Source organism: Papio anubis, chromosome 14 (genome assembly GCF_008728515.1).
Source record: "Papio anubis isolate 15944 chromosome 14, Panubis1.0, whole genome shotgun sequence".
In the NCBI taxonomy this organism is placed as follows: Eukaryota; Metazoa; Chordata; class Mammalia; order Primates; family Cercopithecidae; genus Papio; species Papio anubis.
This window is the reverse complement of record NC_044989.1, coordinates 7,480,606-7,487,060: the sequence shown is the minus strand read 5'-3', so window position 1 is coordinate 7,487,060 and position 6,455 is coordinate 7,480,606. Positions and strand designations below refer to the sequence as shown.

General features: G+C 39.5%; 1 long non-coding RNA gene across 1 annotated transcript; it reads left to right on the top strand.

Annotated features, from left to right (window-relative positions):
* The first annotated feature begins 1,173 nt into the window (after window positions 1-1,173).
* Window positions 1,174-2,445, top strand: LOC116270239. Its single transcript, XR_004178174.1, has 2 exons — window positions 1,174-2,057; window positions 2,232-2,445. It is a non-coding gene; the product is annotated as an uncharacterized LOC116270239 (long non-coding RNA).
* Window positions 2,446-6,455: the final 4,010 nt, after the last annotated feature.

The following is a 6,455-nucleotide window of genomic DNA, read 5'->3' as shown; positions in this document are numbered from 1 at the left end:
ATTTTCTGGAAAGTATCCGAATGATTCAGCACATCCCCTGAGTTTCTAGTCAGGAGTCTGGCCCTGTCCCTGGTGATGGAGCTTCTGTTTGGGATTTTCCCCTTTTACTGGTCAGCACCAAGATTTCCCCAATTGACACTTTAAATGCCAGTTCAAATGCTGCCCTCCGATACTTTCTTTTCAGAATCGATTCCAAACAAGTTGCTCTTTAAAGAACAGATGAAGAAGAGCATATTGAGGCAGAAAGGTTAGAACCGAGATGTGGAAGAGGGAAAAGAACAAACACACACACACAACAAAATAAAAAGAGGAAAAAGGGAACTGAAGGAGGCTGAGATCTGACCACCAGCGCAGATCCCAGACTTGCATGGCCGGGCACCCAAGGACACTGCGCCTGTAGACTCCAGAGGCAAATCCAAAGTGACTCTCTCCTCAAAGCATTGTGCACCCTGGATTTTCCATTCATAAATGCTAAAATGGCCATTGCATAGACTGCACCTAGGATTTCAACCTGGAACTTTTCACACCCTCTGTGCATTTCCTCGCGACCCTTCCCATCATCCACGTGATCACTAAGAGCACCACAGTCTGTCAGTTCTGCCAGCTAAACTGCTCTTGAATTCACTTTCATCCGGATGGACTTTTTCAGAAGGCCTCCTCGGCCTGTGCAACCCCAGCCTCCAGCATTGCTCCTTTCTTACCGCAGCGGGAGTGATCTTTCCAGGATGTTTCTCTATATCTGTCAGGTGGCCATTCCTCCCCTGCTTAAAATTCTCCAGCAGGACTTCAGAGTTGCCAGGGTGAAATGCAGAGCCACTGGCTCACCTTTCCTGGTCTGATCCTGTGCATGTCTTCTAAACTTATCTCTGGCAGCACGGCCATGTGAAATAGTCATTCCAACATTTCTTTAAACATATCTTTTTAGTCTTCTTTTGCCTGCTATTCCTTCTCTTTGAAATGTCACCCACATCACTTCTCCATTAATAGCTGCTTTTCTGTCTTGCTAGCTCCTACACATGTGCACATCACCTGGACATTATTGGCACCTAGAAGCCTCTCCTGGCATTGTTCCTTCCAGAGTGAAGTGCCCCTTTCGGTTCTCCCATAAAACCATGGGTTGCCCGGCCACTGCACTCCAGCCTGGGCGACAGAGCGAGACTCCGTCTCAAAAAAAAAAAAAAAAAAAAAAAAAAAACCATGGGTTGCACTGCATGTAGCTCTCTGGACTCTGATTGTTGATTTACTTTCCTTTCTCCCTTAGTCACCTTTGAATTCCATGTGCTGTCGGCCCATCCCAAACTCATGACACAACTGTTGACACATAGATGGTAGCCAGTGCTTGTCAACTAAAGAAGAGAATGGGAAAGGAAGAAGACAAAATGACCAAAGGAAAAAACGGTAAACTCAGTGCTGATGTTAAAGAATCAAACGATGTTGTGCTACCTTGAGAAGGTTTTTGCACACTTAAACATGGGTGGAATATTAGAATGTCAAAAAAGGAGAGGCACACAATGTTACCAGACCCCTCTCCTCCCTGGGCTGTGTAGGAACAGTGGTAACCTCAGCCTTCACAGAGAGAGAGATCTTCCTGTAATAACCTGCATGTCAGGGCGGTGTGTGGTATCCTACCCACGCCCGGGTGCTGCGTTAGCCTCCTCTGTTTCCTGTCTGCCCACTCACATTTGATTTGACCTCTTTCTCACCGGAAAAGCTATATTCTCTCACAACATATTTTTTTTATTCTACCCATCCTTCTAAGATGCTCGCATCTCTCTTTAACATTTGTCAAAATGGCTTCACCTCATGACTTTATTTTGCAAATTCACTTATTTAGAGGCTTGTTAAAACAAAAGACCTGCCCTTGCAATTTAGGGATGCAGCCACCAGGTGGCAGGATGGTGCTCAAACTGCAGGGTGCGGGCTTTTCCTGAATTCTTCGGGATTCAGCTTTCCAGTCCATACAAGAAGCCCTTCTTCCGTCCATTCAAGATCAGCCTGCTCTCCGCAGGGCGCTTCCAGGGACAAGACCTCATGAGGACAGCCCACTCCATAAACAGGTAAATCTTGGGAGTAGAGACACTCTGGAGCAGGTCAACAGTATTTCCTGTGCAAATGCCAGGGACCCACCGTTTCATAAGAGCTGCAGATATCAAAGATGCTGAAGAGGTTCTCTTAAGAGGAAATCTCTTTTTAAGAGCTCACATCACCGAAAATGTTTTCCTTTAACTCAGGTGGAATACTGCCTTGATAAAGTGCAGCCTGCTTCCCAGCCCTGCAATGCAAACGCACCCTGGGCCCTGACTTCCCCATCCTCCTTTCACGCAGCCTCACACTGACGTGTCATTGCTCCACAGTCCCTCAAGCCCTCAAGCTTCTCCCTGCCCCAAAGAAACCTGGCAGAAGAAACTAAACTTAAATAAAGAGGCTTTGGTAGCTCTGTGTCCTAAGATGTTTTGTTCTTTTTCTACCCATAAGGGAATGATTCAAAATGTCCCTCCACCTGGGTCCAACCGGTTTGCCTGAAGTTAATTCACTCACCAGCTGTTAAGGCTGCTTCTGTCCTTGGGTGAAATTTGGCTGGCTCACCCACTCTTCGGAGCTACAACTGGGCCTGGCCTCATTAGAAGCCATGTGGCCTCTGTAGCTGGCACCGTGGCTGTCCCCCGAGTCAGCCTGGATTGCATCAGCTCCTCTGATGGCCAGAAGCAGATTTCACGCTTTTTCCTCTCTCAAATGTGTGCTGTCTTCTTGCTGTGTTCTGATTTAGCTTCCTATCTCCGGGACACATATTTAGCTCCCATCTCATTTGCAGAGGTGCTGTCGTGCTTTTGAACGATGTGGTCTTACTTTTCCAGCAGTTCCATGTCCCCAAACCAACATTCTTTGGGGTTACACTTGTGGGGAATTGTCTTCCAAAGTATTATCTTTCTATTTCGAGTTTTGCCTAAGTACCTCCAGCAGACATTATCAAAGATATAATTTTTGGCAAACTTAGGAGCGTGATCCTGCATACCAGATGCTTAGGAGAGCACTGATAACTCACACGAGATGATTACCATTCCACCGGCTTGACCCTCCTAGGTTGAGAGCACATGGCAGAGGGTTTTTTTGATAGAATTGATGAGACTGAAAAAGATCTGATTTTGGTCTTTCAGTGTCAGTGGATACCACTCAGAATGTGTTGAACTGGGGAGTGAAGCTGGCCTGTACTAAACACATACCACACATCCAGCACTCTGTAAGGTAGGCTCAGCTATTCTCCAGGTAACCCTGTAAGCATTCTGCTATTGTCCCTTTTTAAAGATGTGAAACTGAAGACCCCAGTCTAAGAAATGTTTAGCCGGTACTATACAGATCATAGGGATTCAAAGCAGGCTGTAATTCAAGGTCTAAGAAATGTTTAGCCAGTGCTACACAGATCATAGAGACTCAAAGCAGGCTGTAATTCAAGGTCTTTCTGTATTCAAAGCTTGTGCTCCTCAAAAGCAGTGTAATTTCTTTCTAAATTAACTTTGATTTCTTTTTTCTGATTATAAAAGCAAAAGTTGCTAATGTAAAAAAAAAAAGGAAAAATACATAAAAATGTAAACAGAGACCTCAAATCACTTTTAATTCATTAACATTTTCTTATTTTTTTTCTTCTGTACTAGTTTTTCTAGATAACTAATTAGACGGATGAGACAGACAGACAGACAGATGGCCCATAGTATCTTTAACCATTTCTCTATTGTGGTTCTAGTTACATATGTCAAACTGACTTCTAGAAATAAATTAGTAGCAATTCATAGCAGTATATGAGTATATCTATTTCATATCAGAAGAGACCATAATGTAGTAACTTCTATGGCCTTGGTTTTTAAGAGAAATTGACATCCTATTACTTTAATTACATTACTAACTAGATTGAACAACTTTCAATTTGGTCATTTTTAGTATTTATTTCCATATTTACTTTTCAATAAAAAGTAAATTTTTTATATTTTCTCTGTTAGAGGTTAGATATTTCTTTTTTCAGAATTACAGACCTCATTTTATGGCAAACAAATCTATAGTTGTTTTATATGGATCTATAATTCTTCCTGGTTTTAGAAACGAAAGCTAACTCTTACTCTGGAAAATAATGCTTAAGTAACTTCATTCAGGGTAGTCTTTGGGCTAATAGGGAATTCCTACAAGTGCCAGTCTGCAAATGAAAATGAATTCTAGCCAAGTTATTATCATTTTGACCTTTAATTACATGTGTCCTTCTTCTCCCTCCTTTGAAGACCAAATTAAAAAAAGCAAAACAAAACAAAACACTTGGTTTTTGTATATCTCCTAAATCTTACAAGCAATTTTTGGTTTCCTCCTAAGTTTCTGTTGCTGTTATTTTCCATGGAATTTTTAAAGATACAGTATATAAGGAAAACAATTTGTGTTTGCTTTTACACACAGTGGTTAATTTTTAAAATTTAGACATTTAAAACTCCTTAAATAACTGATTTTTGAAATTTGTATCCCTCCAGTTGCTTGGAAGATTAAAACATTCTTTGGAGAAACTGTGTATCCTTTTAAAGATAATTAATGATATAAAATTTAATATTTATGGTTACTAGTAATCAATCAATACATATTCTTTGCGTTAATGCCTGAACTATTCTTTTTTTCCCTCTTCATCTACCCAAATCTTAACCACTTTTCAAGGCTCAGGCTAAGCCCCTTGCCCACCCACACTAGGCTATACAGAAAGTCCTCACCCGCCTTAGAAGCCATGTTGTCCTGTTAAATCTCCCTCGGCACAAAGCAAAAATCACTCCAAACATTTTTAAACTTTCCATGTGTGTATATTTTATTTTTTCAACTAGCTTCATTAAGTGTGCATCCATTCAATTCAATTTATTGAACGCTTTATTAAGCTTCACTTAAGTAAGACTTTGTAAAATTATGTAATTTTTACATACTGGTAAACATACACATATGATATACTTGTTCCAAAAAGTGAAGGAAATGGGGAGACTGGGTGCCCAAGTGGTGTGTTAGAGCTGACTTGTACCAGCCTGCAAAAGCCTATGGTCAAATTTTCAGCAATTTTGTAATTTGGTTGTTAAACACAGTCATTATTAAAAATCAAGTGTACTATTATAACTTCTCTGCCCAACTTTGCCTTCAGTGACATCATGTTGATAGCTTGAAATTGGGCATGGTATAAATATTTATAAAACAGAAATTGGCAAACACTATAAAACAAAACTTGATTTAATGCTCTGTTGACTGACTAGACTTAAGAAAGTATTGCAGAAAATGTCAGTAATGTAGATTAAACCTAATGGTGTGCTGTGCAGGTAGCTACTACATTGTGTATAGCAAAAGATATTGAAGAAACATTCTTCCTGTATTTGAATACCATTATCTGATTAGACAAAAAAAAAGTTCCTCACATCATTGAACAAAGAGTGAAATTCTGACCTACGTAGCGACGAAGCAGAAACAGGCTTTGATTTACTAAATGTATAATAGTTTGTATGAGAATGAGAACTAGTTTAACAATAGATCACATATCGGACTTAATGATAACAAATTTAGTGAGGAAAGAGTTAGCAGAAAGGGATTCAGTTTCAATCATCAAATCATAACTGAATCGTAACTATAGGTTGGCTACAGATACTGCAGCTTGGCAAAAATCAATGAAAGCATTCTGTAAGAATTAATTGCTTATGTAAAATTTGCAATAAAGATTATTGTGTATTTTATTATTTGTAAAGTGTGTGATATACATCCTTTATATGAATAAAGTTTATAATGACATTATATATATGTATATATATTCTAACAATTTTTTTTTGGTGAGCTTGTTGTTAAACATTTACCTGCAAATCACTGTATGTGTTCTTCATTGTAAAATTCAATCATAGTTGATTTTGAACAAGAGAATGTAGAGCTCTGGCTACATTATGGGCATTATCTCCCAACTCTTCCTAGAGATGTATCCTCTCTTAATACCTTATAAAATATATGTCGCTTACCTTTTGTTTTCTGGGGGGTAAGGGCATTCAGAATATCCCCATCTCTGCTCTGCCTGTAAAATACCTACACATGCTTTATCTTTTTTTTAATATCAAAAAGCATACAACTAACATATGCTTCTTAAAAAGACATCAGGACAAAAGACTTAAGCTTCATAACTATCAGTGAGATCCCCAGAATAGCATATTTCAATTTTCCCTGCTGTAGTTCTCTAGCTTAGAAATTCCCATACCTCCAGGGATGACTCTGGTAACTCTCTTCTCCACTAGAAGTCCCCTCGTGTAGAGCCCCATTCCAAAACCAAAGATACCTAAGGAAGAAAATAAATGTAGATTTTGTAAATAAATAAATCAGGACTCATGAAAGCTCCTTCTCAATTTTACATACCCATATGGTTGCCCATTTTGCCCTCAAAGGATGATGATGATTTTGTCTTCAGGAAGATCATCTTT